A 21,625-nucleotide genomic window follows, 5' to 3' on the forward strand; every position below is an offset into this window, starting at 1 on the left:
ATAGTAACAGAGATATTATAAAGAGATATTTATCCACTCTGAAAGACTTAGTTACTCTAATTAATACAATGATCTAAAACAATTCCAAAGAACTCATGTAGAGAACTGGTATACTCAGAGTACATTTTGAAACATACTTCTTTTCACTTTGTTTTTCTTCCTTTCTTTCTTGTGACATGGTTAATGTGGAAATATATGTAGTGTGACTTCACATGCAAAACTAATGTTTTACTTCCCTTCTCATTGAGGGGGAAATGACTGGATGGAGGAAGAAATTTTGGAACTCAAAAGAAAAAAGGAGGGATGAGATAGATTATAACATAATGTCCTAATAAAGATAAAGGTCATTTTTTGAACTCTTTCTACACTAATTTGTTCAACATCATTGGAAATATTTTGTATCCAAAAGAACACTCTATTGTTAAAAATGGGTATCATTCCTAACTTCTTAATGGAACCATCTCCACATTTATACCACACAATTTCTTCATCACATGGCAAAGTCAAATTTTCTCTAATAGATGAGAGACCTCTTTTTTTGGTAATTTGACAGTTCACAGTACTTTTAAAACTTCAAGTGTTTCCTACTTTCTTGTTTAGTCACAAAAATAAATGAATCAATAGTACATGTTTTCAAATCCCCTACTGCAAAAGTGAACAGGTTTATCAACATAGATTTCACGTTTGTTTTGAAAATGTTGAAATAGAAGAGATTTTTTTAAGCTGACATTTACAAGAACTTTTCTATGAATTTCACCTTGTGGTTGTGGATATTATCTCCAAGAAAGCAAAACTAAATTTAATATCTTCTTAATTATATTTTCTCTTTTTTAAACCCATCATGAGGTTTATCTCAAACAAAGTTTGTGCCAGTATTTCAGAACTGCCACCAAGTAAATAATTTTTTAATAATTTCCTTATCTCAACTGATGAATCTGGATGACTATTTTGAGATTTCTCATTGAATAATTTTATTCATTACATAAACATTCTTTTTTTGGTACACTTTCAGCATTCCAAAGATCTATTGAAGCTGGTATAATTTTTAAAATATACATATATATGCATATAAAATTTCTTTATTTTCACTTTTAAATATTCACTTCCACAAGAATTTGAATTCAAAATTTTCTCCCCATCTCTCCCCAACCCAACCCCAGGACAGCATGTACCCTATCCACTCCTTCGTCCAGTCTGTATTCTCTTCCATTACTCCCCTCCTTTCTACCATCCCCCTCCCCTTTATTTTTCCTGTAGGACAAAATAGAATTCTATACCTCACTGCCTGTACATTTTATTTCCCATTTACATGCAAAAGCAATTATTTAACATTTATTATTAAAGCTTTGAGTTCCATATTCTCTCCCTTCATCCCTCCCCACACACCCTCATTGAGGAAGCAAGCAACTCAATACAGATCAAAAGGCGTAGTCATGCAAAACACTTCTATAATAGTTAGAGTGTGAAAGACTAAACACATTTCTCCTTGTCCTATTCTGCCCTGCATTTATTCCAGTCTCTCCCTTGACCTGTCTACCCACAATAGTGTTTGCTTCTGATTATCCCTTTTCCCAATTTGCTGTCTCCTCTATTATCTTCACTCTGCTAACCCCTTCCTCCCTGCCTTCCTGCATGGTACAATATATTTTCCTATGCAATTGAGTGTATGTTATTTATTATCTCCTTAAGCCAAATTACATGACAGTAAGGCTCAGCTATTTCATTTCATCTTCCCTGTCTTCCCCTCCATTGTGAGAACATCTTTCTTGTCTCTTTTATGTAAGATGATTTGCTACATTCTACTTCTCCCTTACTCTTACTCCTAAAACATTCCACTCAACAATAACTTTTTTTAGGTATTCTCCCTTCATATTCTGCTCACCCTTTGCCCTCTGAGTATGTATATATACACACATATTCACACACACACACACACACACACACACACACACACACACATATATATATACGTGTATATATATATATATATATATATATATACTTACACAAATATAATATACACATACGTATATTCCCTCTAACCACACTAATACTGAAAAAGGTCTCATGAGTTACAAATATCATCTTTCCGTGTAGGAATGTAAAGAGTTCAACTTCAGCAAGTCCCTTATGGTTTCTCTTTCCTGTTTACCTTTTGATGCATCTCTTGGTTCTTGTGTTTGAAAGTCAAATTTTCTATTCAACTCTAGTATTTTCAACAAGAATGCTTGGAAGTCCTCTATTTCACTGAAGTTCCATTTTTCCCCTGAAGAGTTAGAGTCAGTTTTTTTGGGTAGATGATTCTTGGTTTAATACTAGCTCTTTGACCTCTGGAATATCATGTTCCAAAACCTTCAGTCCCTTAGGTTAGAAGCTGATAATTCCGTGTTATCCTGATTGTATTTCCACAATACTTGAATTGTTTCATTCTGGCTGTTGTAATATTTTCTCCTTGACCCAGAAACTCTGCAATTTGGCTACAATATCCTGAGGAGTTTTCCTATTGAGGTCTCTTTCAGTAGGTAGTTGGTGAATTCTTTCCATTTCTATTTTACCCTCCAATTCTGGAATATCAGGGAAGATTTCCTTGATAATGTCTTGAAAGATGATGTCTAGGTTCTTTTTTTTGTTTGTGGTTCTCAGGTAGAACAATAATTTTAGAATTATCTCTCCTGGATCTATATTTTAAGTTAGTTGTTTTTCCAATGAGATATTTCACATTGACTTCTATTTTTTCATTCCTTTGGTTTTCTTTTGTAATTTCTTGATTTCTCATAATGTCATTAACTTCCATCTGCTCAGTTCTAATTTTTAAAAAATTATTATCATCAATGAGCTTTTGGATCTCCTTTTCAATTTGGCTAATTCTGCTTTTCATTGCATTCTTCTCCTCATTGGCTTTTTGAACTTCTTTTGCCCTTTGGGTTGGTCTGTTTTTAAAGGTGTTATTTTCTTGAGCATTTTTTTGGCTCTCTTTTAGCAAGCTATTCACTTGTGTTTCATGATTTCCTTGCATCACTCTTATTTCTCTTGCCAGTTTTTCCTCCACCTCTGTCATTTGACTTTCAAATCCTTTTTGATCTCTTCCATGGCATGAGACCATTTCATATTTTTGGGAGGCTTTGGGTGGAGGCAACTTAGCCTTTCTATCTTCTTCCAATTGTGAGATTTCATCCTCTTCTGGTTCTATGCTTTGCTCTCCCTCATCCAAAAGAATGGAAGAAAACACCATTTCATCAAGAAAGCAACGTTTTATAGTTTTATTTGTTCCCCTTTTTAGGCTTTTTCCCAGCCAATTATTTGACTTTTGAGTCCTTTGTCAAGTGGAGGTTATACTATCCCAGGTTTCAGAGGTTTTGTGCAGCTATTCTCCAAGATATCTCTAGAGACTTGTAAGTTCTTAGTTCCTCCAAAGTGGCCTGCCCTCTGATCGGTGAGCAACCACAAGCACTTTTTCTGCCCTTCATCTGTGAGTAGGATTCCCTCTTCACAGCTTCCACCAGCTCTGCCACACTAGTGCTCATCCTAACTCCAGAACCACCAGTCAAGACTGAGACCCAGATCAGCTGCTCAATTTCCCCAGGGTCGGTAGGCCAGAGATTGAGAAGAGGCTGATGATACAGCAGTGGCTGCCACCATCCTTGGTCTGGGACTGGGGCCAGCCCTTTCCCCTTTCACTCATTTGAAAGACCTTTCTCAATGACCTTTCAAGCTGTCTTTGGCTTTTGTGGTTTGAGAAATCTGGAAACCCACATCAGCTGCCTGTGATTCAGCACCCTGAAGCCATCTCCAGTCTGATGTGCCAGCAGCCCAGGCTGAGCTGCGCTCCACTCTGAGCCCAGTGCTGTAGACTTCCAGGTTGTCTTGGGTTGGAAATTTGTTTCACTCTGTCATTCTGTGGCTTTGTTGCTCCAGAATTTATTTACACTAATTATTTTACAGGTATTTTGAGGGCTTTGGGAGGAGAACTCAAGCAGGTAGGTGCTTCCATTCTGTCATTTTCACTCGCCCTCCCCCCTGAAACTGATAGAATTTTAAAATAACATTTTCACCAAAAATATCCACAAGTCTAATAACTCAATAGTGTTGAAAATCAGGTGAAAATCCTCCAGATTAAAAAAGAAAATGTTAGCAGAAATGGAATATAAGTTTAAATAAGGAAAAATCCTGGAATCAGAGGTGATACAAGTTTATTTATATAGAATATTTGGGATGATCCATGATGAATTCAAAGTGGCTTGTAATACCCATGTTCAATAATGTGGTTTTTACATAGTCTGCTATAGTCATAGTACCTTAATCATATGATTACACAGCTAATGTGCCACAATTACAGAGTAATAGAAAACTCTTCTGGTGTGGTGTACAGAAACAGAAAATGAAATTTTGTGCATGTATCTGACCACCTCTTGAGAACTGGTGTGTGTTCAAGTATCAAACTGCAGTGGTATATTGGAAACAATTTGACAACAGGCTGAATTCCAGAATATCAGGTCAGCTTCCCTGGATAAGGTCTTGAAAGGTGATATCCAGGCTCTTCCTTTTATCATGGATTTCAGGCAGTGCAATAATCTTTAAATGGTATCTCCTGGATATATTTTCCAGGTCAGCCATTCTTCCAATGAGATATTTCACATCATCTTCCATTTTTTCATTCTTATGGTTTTGTTTTGTAGTTTCTTAATTTCTCATAGAGTCATTAGCTTCCATTTGCTCCATTCCACATTTTAAAGAACTACACTCTTCAGTGAGCTTTGGGACCCCCTTTCCCATTTGGCCAATTCTGATTGCTCAGGCATTCTGCTCCTTATTGGCCCCCTGGACCTCCTTTGTCACCTGAGATTGTACATTTCACAAGGTGCCATTTCCTTCAACAATCTTTTCGGTCTTCCCTAACAAGCTGCTCTATCGCCCTTCATGAATTTCTTTCATCATTCCTATTTTCCTCCCAATCCTTCCTCTACTTTCTTACTTGATTGTCCTCAGCATTTTTCTTTTGCAAAGGGTCTCCTTTACTAAGCTGTTGACTTAGTTTTCATGATTTTGTTGATTCACTCTTGTTTCTCTTCCCAATTTTTCCTCTACTTCCCTTAACTGATTTTCAGAGTCCTTTTTGAGCTCTTCCATGACCTGAGAACATTTCATATTTTTCTTGGAAGCATTGAATATAGGAGCCTTGATCATACTGTCTTCCTCATATTATATGCTTTGATTTTCCTTGTTGGGGACATGAGAAAATACCCCTTCATCAAGAAAGTGTCCTTCTATAGTAGTATTTTTCCCCTGTTTGATCATTTTTCCACCCAATTACTTGTCATTTGAGCTCTTTGTTAAGTGAAGGGTGTACAACCCCAAGTTTCAGGGATTTTGTGCAGCTGTTTCCAGAGATGTCTCTAGAAACTTGTAAATTCTCAGTTCCTCCAAGTGCTATGATCAAAGAATAGGTGTATGCTCTTATTCTGGCATGTGCTTTAGTTTCTGAGCAGTCACAAAAACTGTTTTCTGCCCTAGAACCGTGAATAGGATTCTCTCTTCAATGCCCCTACCAGGTCTGCAACACCAGCCCTCTCCCTTGCCCCAGAACTGCCACCCTGTACTGCTAGCCATATCAGCCATTCGATTCCCCCACCATCTAGAGGCCAAGATCTCTAGAAGTAGTCACCAATACAGCAGTGACTACTGCTGCCTTGGACCTTGGGCTGGGGTGGATAACTTTCCTCTCTCACCCAGGTGAGAGAGCTTTCCCACTGACCATTAGAGCTCCGTTTGGCTTTTGTGGGTTGAGAAATTTAGAAACCACCACAGTTTCCAGTGATTCAGTGCCCTGAGGACTGCTCCAGTCTCATCAGTGTCAGTGTAGTCCATGCTGGGCTTAGTTTGCTCTAAGCCTGGTTCAATAGATGCTTCCAGATTGTCTTGGAGTGGAAATCTCTTTCACTCGGTCATTTTGTAGCTTTTCATGCTTTAGAATTTGTTTAGAGACTTTTTATAGGTATTTTAAGGGGTTTGGCAAGAGAGCTCAAGCCTTTCCCTGTTTTTACTCTCCCATCTTGGCTCTGCGCCACTCTGATTTGATTTTCAAAATCCTTTTTGAGTTCTTATGTGAGCTGACACTAACCCATATTTCCCTTGGAAGCCTTGGATGCAGGAGTTCTGTCCCTATATGTGTCTATCTCCCCTGTCACCAAAGTAAGACTGGATAATCTGAGGCTTTTTCTGCTGTTTGGTCATTTTCCCAGTCAATATATGACTTTTAAACTCTTGATTAATGCATATTCTGCTCCCAGCACAGAGGGTGCACCAGTGCAAGCTTCACAGGGTTTATGCAGCTATCCTCAGATACTTTTTAGGGAGCTGCAAATCCTCAGTTCCTCCAAGGTGGTATCAAAAGAGAGATGTCCACTCCACTTCTGGCCTGTGCTCTGGTCTGTGAGTATTCACAAGCACTATTCTGCCCTGGAACTGTGAGGAGAATTCTCTCTCCACCAGAGCCATAAGCTGTGCCATGCCAGTTCTCCTTCTTGCCACACAACTGCCTCTAGGAGTACAACCCAGATCCATGTAGGGACAAAACAAAAGAATCCTGCCTCAATGAGAGCAAAGGGATTGCTGGAAGCCCCTGTGATTAACTGTCTTAACCCTCCATTTCTGTATGTCAAGAATTTTGAAAGCAGTCTCTGCTTCTGCAGTCACTGTAGCTACTGCCATGGAGCTGCTGTTGGACACCCCCTCTCTCACTCAGATCTGACAGACCTTTTCTACTGACCTTCTAAGGTGTCTTTGGCATTTATGGGTTGAGAAGTCTGGACACTGCCACAGCTGCTGGTGATTTGTTCCCCTGGGGCCTGCATCAGCCCTGTCTTTGCTGTCATACCCATGCTGAACTGTGTTCTTCTCTCAGACTGGTGGAGCAGACCTTTCCTATTGACCTCTCAGTTTGTTTTCATTTTATTTTATGTTGGGTCTAAATTTATGAACAATGAGCTTCTGAAAAGAAAACTACCTGTTTGCTACCACTGCCACTATCAAAAATTCCATCTCTAATTCAGAGTTGTCCTTCCATCCTTGTCCCTATCTCACTGTCTACGGTCCAAAGTCAAGGAAGATTTCTATCTCTCTATATTCTTCTCTTTTCCTTCTTCACTCCCTGTATTTCTTATTCCTTCATTGCCCCTTTCTCCCCATCAACCCTATGCATAAGCTACATAGGTCTTAAATAACATTTAGGTACTATAGGTAGATGAATTATCAACCTAATAAGGAATAGAAAAAATTTCAATAGCTAAAACAGATCATTTTGATTACACAAAAGGCTTTTTGAACGAACAAAACTAATATACCGAGGATAAGAAGGGAAACCAGTGGGGGCAGAGACAAAACGGTGGACTAACAATAGACATTTTCTAGAGTGCTGCCCCCAAGCCTAGCCAAATATCTGTAAAAATGTCTTCAAACAAATTCTGGAGTTGCAGAACCCACAGAATGATGAAGTCAAGCAAATCTTCAGCCCAAGAAAGCCTGCCTGAAAGGTCGCTGGAAAGTGTCTATCTTTCCATGCTGGGAGCAGAGTACAGTACAGAGTGAGTAGTGAGTGCACAGAGGGTACCTGAGGAGGCCTTGGGGAGACTGAATCTCTCTCACCTGTGGCAGTTTCAAGATTTCAGGACCCCCAAAATGCTGAAGATAAATTGTAAGTTCAGTGGGAAAAGCCTGAGGGACCAGTTTGGGAGACTAGAGTAGTCCAACCCCAGGCCCAGAGTGGCAGATAAGGAAGAGACAGAGGAAATGGGGGCAGCCATAACAGTAGCAGGGGCAGAGACAGCGACTGGTTCTGGAGCTCTGGGCCCAAGGATGTGAGGGAATCAAGAGGCTGCTTGTACACTCTCCTCCACCCCCACTGGAAGCAGAGAACTACCTAGACAAAGAGCTCAAAAGTCAAGTCAGTGTCTGTGGAAATGAACAAAAACCAGAAAAAGAATCAGACTACAGAATCTTACTTAGGTGATAAGAAAGATCAAAGCATGAAAAAAAGTCAAAGTTCCTCCATCCAAAACCTCCAAGAAAAATATGAATTGGTTTCAGGCCATGGAAGAGTTCAAAAAGATTTTTGAAAATCAAGTAAGAGAAGTAGAGCAAAAACTTGGAAGACAAATGAGAGTGATGAAAGAAAATTACAAAAAAACGAGTCAACTGCTTGCGAAAGGACACCACAAATATGCTGAAGGAAAGAACACTTTAAAAAATAGTTACCTAAATGGGAAAGGAGATCCAAAAAGCCAATGAGGAGAAGAATCTACTAAGAAGCAGAATTAGTCAGATGGAAAAGGAGGTCCAAAAGCTCACTGAAGAAAATAATTCCATAAACATTAGAATAGAGCAGATGAAAGCTAATGACTTCATGAAAAATCAAGAAATTCTTAAACAAAACCAAAGGAATGAATAAATAAGAGACAATGTAAAATATCTCATTGGAAAAACAACTGACCTAGAAAATTGATCCAGGAGAGAAAATTTAACAATTATGGGACTACCATAAAAAAAAGCCATGATCAAAAAAAAAAAAAAGATTCTAGACATTTTCATTCAAGAAATTTTCACAGAACATTGCCCTGATATTCTAGAACCAGAGCGTAAAAAAAATATTGAAGGAATCCACCAATCGCCTCCTGAGATACAAAAAAAAATAACTCCTAGGAATAATGTAGTCAAATTTCAGGGTTCCCAAATCAAGAAGAAAATATTGCAAGCAGGCAGAATGAAACAATTCAAATAATTTGGAAATACAATAAGGTTAACACAAGATCTAGCAGCTTCTACATTAAGGTATGGAAGCGCTTGGAATATGATATTTCAGAAATCAAAGGAGTTAGGATTAAAACCGAGAATCACCTACCCAGAAAAACTGAGTATAATACTTCAGGGGGAAAAATGGTCATTCAATGGTATAGAGCACTTTCAATCATTCTTGATAAAAAGACTAGAGTTGAATAGAAAATTTGACTTTCAAACACAAGATTCAAGAGAAGCGTGAAAAGGTAAACAGGAAAGAGAAATCATAAGGAACTTACCAAAGTTGAACTGTTTACTTTCCTACATGTAAAGATAATATTTGTAACTCTTGAGACTTCTCAGTACTTGCATAGTTTGAGAGATTATACACATGTAGACAGAGGGCACAGGGTGAGTTGAATAGGAAGGGATGTTGTCTAAGAATTACAATTAAGGGATGAGAGAGCAATATATTGGGAGGAGAAAGGGAGATATGGGATGAGGCAAATTATTTCTCCTTAAAGAGGCAAGAAAAAACTTTTTCAGTGGAGGAGAAAAGGTCATAAGTAAAAGGGAGTAAGTGAACTTTACTGTCATCACATGTGGCTTGAGGAGGGAATAACATGCACATTCAATTTGGTATGAAAATCAATCTTACACTACAGGAAAATAGGGGAGAAGGGGATAAGTGGGTTGTGGAGGGGATGGTAGAAGGGAGGGCAAATGGGAGGAGAGAGTAACCAGAAATAAACACTTTTGGGGAGGGATAAGAACAAAAGAGAGAATAGAATAAATGGGAGGCAGGATAGGATGGAGGGAAATAGTGTTTCACAACATGATTTTATGGAAGTCTTTTGCATAACTTTACAGGTATAACTTCTATTGAACTGCTTGCCTTCTCAGTAGGAATGGGTGGGGAGGGAGGAAAGGAGGGAAGTTGGAACTTAAAGTTTTGAAAATGAATGTCAAAAATTGTTTTAACTTGCAGCTGGGAAAATTTAAGCACAGGTAACAGAGTATAGAAATCTATCTTCTCCTACAAGAAGATGGTAGGGAAGGGAGGGGATGTGAAAGAAGGAGGCAGAATGGGGGAAGGGGTTATCAGAATGCATGATGTCATGGGGTGGGAGGAGGGGAGACATGGGGAGAAATTTGGAACTCAAAATCTTGTGAAAATGAATGTTGAAAACTAAAAATACATAAATTTCTAAAAGTAAAAAATTTAGAAAGGAAGGGAAACCCCTGACTGGGGAAAAATCTATCAAATATCTCTGATAAATGTTTGATATACAAGCTATATAGAAATAATGAGAAATATGTAAACCTAAAAGCCTTTCTCCACTAAAGAGTGGGTTAAAGGATATGAACAGTTTTCTTCTTTAAGATTTTCATTTATTTATTCATTTTTAGTTTTCAACATTCATTCCCACGTGATTTTGAGTTCCAAATTTTCTACCCATCCTTTCCCTCCATCACACCCCGGGATGGCATGCATTCTGATGACCCCTTTTCACACTCTAATCTTCCTTTTATCACCTCCTCCTCTTATCCCCTTCCCTTTACTTTCTTGAGGGGCAAGAAAGATTTCTATACATCATTAGTTACATATTTTATTTCCTACTTGCATGTAAAAATACTTTTTTAACATTTGTTTCTAAAATGTTGAGTTCCAAATTTTCTCCCTTCTTTCTTCCTGACCCAACCACATTGAGAAACAAGCAATTCAAAATAGGCTATACATGGGTAGTTATGCAAAACACCTCCATAATAGTCACGTTGTAAAAGATATTTTTTTTTCCCTCCATCCTATATTGCCCCCATTATTTTGTTTTCTCCTTTCACCCTGTCCGTTTTCTAAAGTGTTTGCTTCTGACTACTCCTCTCCAATCTATCCTCCCTTCTATCATCTTCATCCTCTTACTCTCTTCCCTCCTACTTTCCTATAGGGTAAGATACCCAATTGAGTGTATATGTTATTCCCTCCTTAAGCCAAATCCAGTGAGAATAAGGTTTCCTTATTCCTTCTCACCCCACTCACCTTCCCCTTCATTGTAAAACCTTTCTCTTGTATCATTGATGTGAGATAATGTACCCTATTCTTTTTCTGCCTTTTGCTCCCAATATTTTTCTCTCTAACCCATTTATTTTACTTTTTAGATGTCATCCCTTCATGTTCAACTCGCCCCGTGCCCTTTATTTGTCTATCTAATCTATCTATCCATCTATCCATCATTCTATCTATCTATCTGTCTGTCTGTCTGTCTGTTTGTCTATCTATCTATCTATCATCCATCTATCTATCTATATATCTATCTATCCATCTAATACTGATAAAGGCCTCGTGAATTACAAATATTATCTTTCCATGTAGGAATGTAAACAATTCAACTTTAATAAGTCTCTTATGATTACTATTTCTTATTAACCTTTTCATGCTACTGTTGATTCTTTTATTTGAAAGTCAAATTTTCTATTCAGCTGTGGTCTTTTTATCAAGAATGCTTGGGAGTCTTCTACTTCATTGAATGATCACTTTCTCCCTATTATACACAGTTTTGCTGGGTATGTCATTCTTGGTTTTAATCCTAGCTCCCCTGCCCTCTTGTACATCATATCCTAAACCTTTTGAAGTCTTAATTTAGAATCTCCTAGATCTTGTGTTATTCTAATTGAATTTCTACAATACTTGAATTGTTTCTTTCTAGATGCTTTCAATATTTTTTCCTTGAGCTGGAAACTCTGGAATTGGCTAAAATATTCCTAGAAGTTTTTCTTTTATGAATCTCTTCCCAGAGTTGATCAGTGGATTCTTTCAATTTCATTTTTTTACCCTCTGTTTCTAGACTATCAAAGTAGTTTTCCTTGATAATTTCTAGAAAGATGATGTCTAGGCTATTTTTCTGATCATGGCTTTCAGGTATTCAGATAATTTGTAGATTATTTCTCCTGGGTCTCTTTTCCAGGTCAGTCATTTTTCTAATAAAGTATTTCACATTGTCACCTGTTTTTTAATTCTTTTGGTTCTGCTTTATAATTTCTTGATTTCTCATGAAGTCATTAGCTTCCATCTGCTCCATTCTAATTTTTAAGGAATTATTTTCTTTGGTGAGGTTTTGGACCTCCTTTTCCATTGGATCAATTCTGGTTTTTTCTCATCTAAATTTATTTATTTTCAGTTTTCAGCATTCATTTCCACAAAATTTTGAATCTCAAATGTTCTCCCTTTCTCTCCCTAACCCTCACCCCGGGAGAATGTGTATTCTGATTGCCTTTTTTTCCCATACACCTTCCCTTCTATCACCTCCCTTCCCTCCTTATTCCTTTCCTTTCTATTTTCCTGTAAGGCAATATAGATTCCTGTACCACATTGATTACATATCTTTTCCCTAGGTACATGTAAAAACAGTTACTAACATTCATATTTAAAGCTTTGAATTTCACATTCTCTCCCTCCCCCACCCCACGCTCCTTGAGATGGCAAACAATTCAATAAAAATTATACTTATGTGGTTTTGCAAAACACCTCCATAACAATGATGTTGGGAAGGACTAAGTATATTTCCCTCTGTCCTGTACTATCCTCCATTTATTCAATTCTCTCCTTTGATATCTAGCAACATGGTTGCTTATGATTATCCCTTCCCAAATCTTCTGTCCTTTCTGTTATCCCTCCTCTCTTATCCCCTTTCCCTCTGATTTCCTGTAGGGAAAGATAAACTTTCATACAAAATTGAGTGTGCATTTTATTCCCTTCTGAATGGAAATTTGATGGAAGGAATGCTCACTTATTCCCTCTCATCTTCCCCTTCATCCCCTCCAGTGTAAAAGTTTTTTCTTGCCTCTTTTATGTGACATCATTTACTACATTCTACCTCTCACTTTCTCCCTCTCATAGTACCTTACCCTGAATCCTTAATTTTCTTTTTTAGATAAAATCCCCTTATATTCAGCTCACCCTGTGCTCCACTTTCTCTACTCTCTCTCCATTCTCTCTTTCTCTCTGTATGTGTATGTACCTTCCAATTGCTTCCAGGTACCTCCCACCCTTGATCCTATCAAAATCCCATTCTCTTGGTTCCTGGAGTCTGAACTCTAGTTATCTCAGTCCCTTCAAGATGCACTTTAGACTCTTCTTGAAGACCCTCCCTAAAGCCCTCCTTCAGTCACCCCAGACTAAGTTTCATCCTGTCTCCATGAAGGCACTCAAATTCAATCTAGCTCAGATTCTATCTGGCCTTCTTGTCAATATAGGTGTCACAAATGCTGAGATTCTTTAAGAGTCTACTCAATATGGTGGATCTTTAAAAAACTCTGTTTCTTTGGCTGAAAAAAGGGTTGGGTCAAATTCATTTGGTCACTATTTCAGGGTCCCAGCGTCCTTAAACCTCAACACTAGCAAAAATATCCCATAAAGTTTTCCTAACTCTTTACTCTGCCCTATTGTACACTCCTCAGGCTCAAGGCTGGCAAACTCATGTTTCCAGAAACAATACTTGACAGGGAGGGCCCAGAATGACTTGGGAGAGGGGGAAAATATTGAAAAGAAAAAAGTTGCTACACTGGAAAGTTGGATCACCTCCCTTATCCTTGGATCCCATTAAGTCTTGGCTCTCCTTGATAAAAAAAAAAACAAAAACGCTGAAATCACTGACTGTATTCAAGAAAAAGAAGTTACTGTTGTTCAATTGTTTAGTCATGTCTAATTCTTTGTGATTTCATGAACCACATGCTACCTGTGGGGTTTGTTTGGCAAAGATATTAGAGTGATTTACCATATCCTTTTCCAGCAGATTCAGTGCATCCTTTTGTCAGGCAAGCAAAGATTAAGTGAATTGCTCAACATCACAAATCCAGGAAGTGTCTGAGTCTGCATTTGAACTCAGGTCCTCCTGGCTATAGGCCCAGTGCTCTATCCACTGAGTCAACAGCTGCCTCAGAAATGGAAGAGAAGCACATAAAAACTGAGGTTCTTACTACGGAAAGGTATCAAGTGGAAGATAAGGAGGTTACATATCAGTATGTGGCCTAGGGTCTCCCCTCTACCTCTGGGACTGTCTCTATATTGAAATGGAAAAAAAAATACCACTTTCTCCTGTGTCCTGAGTTTGAGTCATGTTCTCTCACTGAGGTCAGACTCAGAGATAAGTACCTGAATATATCTCCTGATTTAATTAAAGGTCTTCGGGTACTTCACCCACCTCCTCAGAGGTTAATTATCTTTCTGACTGCTGAGATGGGCAATGAACCCCAGCACAAAGAAGAACAGGCCCCAGGTGAAGCCCCAAATCCACCAAGCCCCTTATTCTAGGGAAATTCAGATTGAGCCCCTGGCAAAACAAGTACAAAGAATGTGTATTTTTTGCATCCCAAAGTGCCCCTCTCTGAGTTCTATACCCAGCCTTAGCATACTGATATGTCAAAGATGGAAAGACTAAGAAGGAACTGATTCTCTGAGGTAGGGGTTAACATGGAAATAATCTATCAGAACCAGGGTTCAAGGGATGAATGCTCCTCTGGCCCACTTCTGTCTAAACCTTCATAGATGAATTTTGATAACCCATAAGGATTACTCCTAAAGGTCAAACTCCTAGGCCCAGATAGTAGTCTAACCCTAGACTAGAGGTTAGCCAAGAAGGTTCCTAGGTCCTCATTGTGTGTGTGTTCATCCTTTGTTACCGAAGAAGACCATGCCATAAGAGAAATGATGGCATGACTTGCACTTGACTTTGTTTTGAGTGAGGGAGGGCTATGCAGGTCACCAGCCTCACTTCTCCTCCAGAGCCATCTGAATCCAGTGACCAGATATTTATCAGGATGACTGGAGATGACCCAGGATGAGGCAATTGGGGTTAAGTGACTTGCCCAATGTCACACAGCTTCTGAGTGTCAAGTGCCTGTGGTGAAATTTGAACTCAGGACATCCTGATTCCTGCACTGGTGCTCTGTCCACTACACTGGTTAGCCACCCCAGGTCCTCATAAGGAACACTTAGAGAGTGGATTTCCTGGATCTTCTCTTATTTTGGATAGGAATATCTCAAGAGGTTCTCTGTGATTCTTTCTCACTCAATAATGTCATAAAGGGAGAAGGGCTAGATGTATATGACCTTAGGGAAAGAGGGTAGGAGATGCTGGACACACTGAGACATTCCCAGAGCCTGAGGCCTTCCTGCTCTGTGACTTGGGGGAAGAAGAGGGAAAGACAGCATGAGTGTCAAGGGTATACCTCTCACTCCCCTCCACTGTAATGGGATTCAGAAGGCTTGTATGTTCCACTTGACAGGTGTAGACTTCACCATGCTGGGGGATTATTTCCAGCATCACCAGAATCTGGAATGTCCAGTCGTCATTCCTTATGAGGTCTGAGGACACATCCCCATCTATTTTCTCTTACCCATTCTGGAACCACCTGCCTTTCATCTGGCCGGGATAGAAACCTGTTGTAGATCAGATAGGCAGACTGTGATGATGCAAGGGCTGTGATTTTATAGGAGAGATAGACACTCTGTCCTTAACTTGAGGAAGAAATGAACACAGAAAAACCAAGTACATATAGTGAAACAAGTTATTTTTTCCTTTCTTACAATCCTAGTTATATCTTTTCTTTCCATAAATATTTAATCAAATGAAGAACATCAGGCAACCCATGCTTAATTAAGGCCTTTAGTGAGTGCACCAAATGTAGGCCCTAGTTGTGTCTTTCCTGGCAATCATGGCAATAATCCTGTTCCTATCACAGTTGCATCCCACAGCTTTGGCTGTGACATTCACAATTACAGAGCAGCTTTCCCCAAACTGTTTTCCATAACACAATGAGGTTAAAGGAGGTTTTCCAACTGAGTGTGTAAATAAAGGACTTTTAATGCCAAAGCAGCACACACAACAAGCCCCTATGTGGTGTCTGGGATAACGTAAGTTTTTGCAGAAAACCCTCAAATATTTTTTTCAGATTGTGGAACTAAACAGTTAAGAGGGCGCTGAAACTTTCCTTTGGCCACAAGAGAGACTTTTTCCTTCTAACTTTCTCATATTTCCCTTACACCTTACAATTTGTTTATGAGGATTATTTTTCAATTATATCTTTATTTTCTATGCTATTATATTGCATATTTCTATTATATTTGTATTCAAAAGATCTCTGTTATGCTAGGAATTATCTTTTCACTTGCCCAGGAGTAGCACACATCATCCAAACAACAAGCAATCCTTGAGCACCTAGTATTAAGTAGATTGTGTGTTACATGATGAGATCATACAGAGAAAAACAGAAGAGTTTGTGCCCTGAAGGAGCTTATATTATGATTGTGGCAGGCCAGACAGAGGGGAAACAATATATAATTTGGTGGAGAGGAAAGAACACAGATTTTGGAATTAGAAGACTTGAGTTCAAGTCCTATGAATGCTGGTTGGTTGTTCTTTGTTTTTGAAGAGGACAAAAATGACAGCACCATGATAAAGTGAACTTTCAGTGTATCCACCTATGTCTGATCACAACAATATGATCTCAGAATACTGTACCATAGTCTGGGCACAGATAGTCCATATGAATTTCTGGAGTGGATAATCCAAATTTGTGTATTCTATATTTCCTTTGTGCTGTTTCAATTCTGCTTTGCTCATAGAGCACAGCACCCATTCTGATGTGGGCACACTGTGCAGAGTGGACCTGTGCCAGTCTCCCATGCTACACTGTCAAATTCAATGTTCTTGAAAGAGACCTTGAGAGTGTCCTTGTATCACTTCTTCTGACCACTATGTGATCATCTGCCTTATATCTGTTCTCCATAAGATAGTCTTTTTGGTAGGTGTATATTTTGCATTTGAACTATGGGGCCAGCCCATCAGAGTTGCACTCTCTGAATTATACTTTGAATGCTTGGTATTTCAGCTCAAGCAAGGACTTCAGTGTCTGGTACCTTATCCTGCCAGATGATCCTCAGAATTTTCCTAAGACAGTTCAAATGGAAAAGATTGAGTTTTCTGGCATGGCACTGGTAGACTGTCCATGTTTCACAGATATACAACAATGAGGCCAACTCAGTGGCTCTGTAACCTTCAGTCTGGTAATCAGCCTAACTCCTCTTCTCTCCCAAACTTTTCTTTGGAGCCTCCCAAACACTGAGCTAGCTCTGGCAATACATGCATCAATCTCGTTGTCAATATGTACATCCCCGGAAAGTACACTACCAAGGTTAAGTGAAATTATCCACAGCATTCAAAACTTCTCAATTTGTTTGTAGTCGGTTGTTCCAAGTATGGATGGTGTGGTGTTGGTTGATGGAGCACCTGTTTTCTTGGTGTTAATTATTAGGCCAAAATTAGCACAAGCAGCAGAGAATTGATCCATACTCTGTTGCAGAGGATGCATTGTGTGCACATCATCTGCAAACAGAAAATTATGCACCAGCTCTCCCTCCACTTTGGTCTTTCCTTGTAGCCTTTTCAAATTGAAGAACTTATCATCAATACGGTAGTTCACCGTGATGCCATGTTCGTCCTCATTGAAAACATTTGACAATATGGCTGAAAACATCATGCTAAAAAGCATGGGAGCAAGCACACAGCCCTGTTTCACTCCATTGGTGACTGGGAAGGCATAAGAATATTGTCCATGATCCAAAACCCAGACAAACGTGCCATAATGAAATTGACATGCAATACTGATAACTTGTTACCTGTATAACCTTGAACAATATCCTGAATTATCTGGGTCTCAATATCCTTTTCTGTAAAGTAAGGGGGTTGGATACATGACTCCCAAGGTCACTTCCAACTCTAAATCTATGATCTTCTCATCCTTTGACTTGTCTAATTTCCTATTGTTATTAATAAGTGCAACTAAATCAATGACTCAGGTCTCCTTTTTCTATCAAGCATTCTTTCCATTGCAACAAGTGACCTCTCATTCATAATTATAAAACATACTGATAATTAACAAATATGGCCATCTCCCTGTTATCTGTAATATGACACCAAATCACACAGAATCTTAGAGTTTTCAAGGATTTCAGAAACCATACAGTAGAATTGCTTATATGCTTCCAAGTATTTCCAAGCCCTCATTAAAACATAGCAAATAAACAAGTACTCTGATATCAAAAGACTTTGCTCTCTTTTCTTTATCTGTATTTATAGGATCATATTTAAACATGCTCCTCTGAAATACCTCCCCAAGTCATACCCACATTCATAGATTAGGTTGTTACTGTTCATTCTTTGTTTTTGAAGACCACCAATGTCCTCACAGGTAATATCTGGACTTGAATATGAATTGCATTTCAATGAGGTAGAGTTGCATAAAGTCTTCAATCTCATTGTCTCTTCCAGTGGCATATGATTATAATGGAAGTCTAGTGGCAGAATGGAAGTCAAGATGACTGCCACTGGCCCAAGATACAGTGGATGAACTTGGTATCTTTAAGGTCTGACCAATCCCAAAGCACTCCACTTCAGCTGCCTTCATGGTCATTAGAAAAATATGTTTTTATCTGCCCATTCCAGTGGGGGAAATCTTCATATTCTTGGAGTAGACATTCTCCTTACTCACTGATGAGTTTAAGGCCTGTTGGTTAGAAGTGGACAGAAAAACCAGGAAGACCCTGGGGAGATCCCTTAGAAAAGATATTTATATTCTTACTGTGTTGGAGAATTTTAAAAATATTCTATATATTTTAAGTTATTTTTGTGTCAATACTCAGAAAAACTGAAATTGGAAATTTGAATAAAATTGAACAAAACTCTGAATTTTGAAGAAATTTTGAACAAACAACAACTCTAACCCTAACCACAAATCTGACAATAAAATAAAATAAAAATTTATAAACAAATGAGTATCCAGTTGCAAGTACAACAAATATAATATGTATCTTCTTCAAATGATCTTAAATCATCATGTAATACATTGCAACAGATTTTTGAACAATCCAGCAAAAACATGAAGACATTTAACAAAAAAAAGACAATGATAAATGGAAAAGATAAACTCTGAAACTTGTTTGAGGAAAATGTCATCAATGGAAGCAATCTTCCCTAAGCAGTGGCTTATATAAATAAAAAAGGGGAAAAGTCATGAAGTATTTTCTAAGGTAAACTATCTCAAGATATAGTATTCATAATTATAAAACATACTGATAATTAACAAATATGACCATCTCCCTGTTATCTGTAATATGACACCAAATCACACAGAATCTTAGAGTTTCCAAGGATTTCAGAAACCACACAGTCTAATTACTTATATGCTTCCATGTACTTCCAAGCTCTCATTAAAACATAGCAAATAAATAAGTACTCTTACAAGAATTTTTAAATTTTATTTTTGTTGAGTTTGTTATTGGAGGTGAGTTGTGTGCCATTCTCTTATTAGGAGGCTGTTGAACTGGCTGACATCTATCTCATGGGATATGAAAATTTGTATAAGGCCTTCATTAAATATTCCATGGATGGGAAGCCAGAGCAAGGATCCCAATTGTCCCTGACTCTTGTTTATCTTGGTGACATACAAATCTTTCCTTCCAATCAGTTCATTGTGAGCCCTCTAAATATTGTTTAATGTGCAATTTGACATAGTTTACCTATAGGATCTGTTTAGGTTTGTTTCTTTAAGGGATATATGAGATGACAATTCTAAGCCAAACTTTTATGAATTGAAGGAAGCATGTGATTAGGAATCTATATTCTTTTTAATAAAAGTTTTATGGTCTGAGGATACACAAGATTGCAATACATAGAATAATTACTTCTCTGTGCCCAAAGTACTATAAAACTTTGATCTAGGAATGCCATTTCTAGGTCTATATCCCAAAGATATGAAAAAAAGAGGGTGGAAGGACCTATTTGTACAATACTATTTACACAAACTCATTTTGTAGTGGCTAAGAATTGAAAATCAAAGTGATGTCCACCAATTAGGGAATGACTAAACAAGCTGTGGTATGTGATTGTAATGGAATATTACTGTGCTATAAGAAATGACAAGCAGGATGATTTCAGAAAAAAAATGGAGAGATCTATATGAATTGATGCAAAGTTAAATGAATGGAACAGGAGAATGTTTTACACAGTAACGATAATATTATGGCGTGAAGAATTGTGAATGAATTAGCTACTTTAAGTATCACAATGACCCAAGACAAACCGAACAGACTAATGATAAAGTATATTATCCACTCCCAGAGAAAGAACTGATATTGTTTGAATACACACTGAAGTATTCGATTTTTTACTTTCTTTCATTCTTTTTCTATTGTGTGAATCTTCTTATACAAAATGACTAGAATGGAAGTGTTTTATATGATTGTACACATGTAACCTATATTTGATTACTTACTGTCTAAGGGAAGGGCAGGGGAGGGAAAGAGGGAGGATGAGAGGCAGTGATATAATTTGGAACTTTAAAATTTTAAAAAACCAATTGTTAAAAATTCTTTTAACATTTAATTTCATGGAGAATATATACATATGTGTGTGTACGTGTGTATAATATATGTGTGTATGTATAGATATCTATCAATCTTTCTATACACATATAAAATTCTCTTTCTCCCTTACATAATTTGCCTCTGAGAAGCCTTGTTAGAATTGTAATTTTTGTTCAGTATTACTTTTCTGTTGAACCCATGCTTAAGCATAAAAAAACCTACATTATTGTCTCATATTTCTGCATTGTAGCATAACTATTTCAACAGCAGTTACCTACCATATAAAGTCAAAAAGGAAATATTTGTCCTGCAATTGTATTCAACTAGTCTCTGTTTCAAAACTTACGAGAGGAAATCTATATCATCTGCCAAATCATTCAATTTATAGATAGCATTATTTGTTAAGCCTAAATTTGCCTCTTTATTCCACCCATCCATTTTTCCTAATTCAGCCCAAATAACGCATACAAAATTATTCTAATCACACTTTCTAATGCCATGATCCAGAATAATTTTTTAAATACACACAAACACTCACACATTCATACACACACACACACACACACACACACACACATATATTTAATTAATTTTGTTAATCCTCCAAAAACTTCACTATGAAACAGGAAGATAGAATATAATACCAAAGTCTGAAGTTTTTGCTGCTAACAATTATGAATAAAATGCACTGGGTGAAGAGAGAATTCTGAGTTGTCTTCTGTACTGTCTCAAATTCATTTGACTTTAAGCCAAAGAGGATCTTGGGGAGATGCAAAAATGGATAATGCTGGCAAGTATCAGTAACATAAGGCTTTGATCTCCATAGCCTTTGGGCTCCAAACCAAACAAAGGGCTAAAACAAAAGAAAGAAAGACCAAATGTTACCCTGAAGACATGCTACCTGTTTTTGTTAGGTAGGTGTGGTGGCTGCAACTAGAATGTTGTTAGCCTGCCACTATCAGTGTAAATTTCAGTTCCTAAGGATTAAAAGTCCAGAAAGGCAGAGATATCAGGCCCAGGGAGGAGCTGGTCCAATAAGCCCAACAGAGATGCCAGTAAGGAAATACACAAATAATATGCCCAATGAGCCCAGTGGAACAATACATGTAGTAAGAGCAAGGCCTACACATTCCATACCCAACAAGGATCATAAAAGTCAGAGCAATATGCTCCACAGTGTGAGAAGTGTGAGCTACTATTCTCCATGCATTCTCCATGTGTAGGTCGTACATGGATAATCCTTACAAATGATCCCTCTCTGAACTGAAAGTAACCCATACTTATGGGAGTATGCCCAGTGTTTAGGGGGATGGGACTGTTCTGTTAGAAATATTCTTGCTGTATTATTTCCATAATGATTTTAAAAAGAAGCCAATTATGTCCTCCAATAGAGAAAAAGTAGAATCTCTTGAGGGCCCATGAGTTATAATTTCGAAA

At 37.9% G+C, this 21,625-nt stretch overlaps 1 protein-coding gene across 3 annotated transcripts in view; it reads right to left on the reverse strand.

The window, feature by feature from the left end:
- The window catches only part of LOC140525897 (DLA class II histocompatibility antigen, DR-1 beta chain-like), an 84,536-nt gene that overhangs the window by 16,283 nt on the left and 46,628 nt on the right, over window positions 1–21,625 (reverse strand). The gene's annotated exons all lie outside the window — the stretch shown is intronic.

This window comes from Notamacropus eugenii, chromosome 2, assembly GCF_028372415.1.
Source record: "Notamacropus eugenii isolate mMacEug1 chromosome 2, mMacEug1.pri_v2, whole genome shotgun sequence".
In the NCBI taxonomy this organism is placed as follows: domain Eukaryota; kingdom Metazoa; phylum Chordata; class Mammalia; order Diprotodontia; family Macropodidae; genus Notamacropus; species Notamacropus eugenii.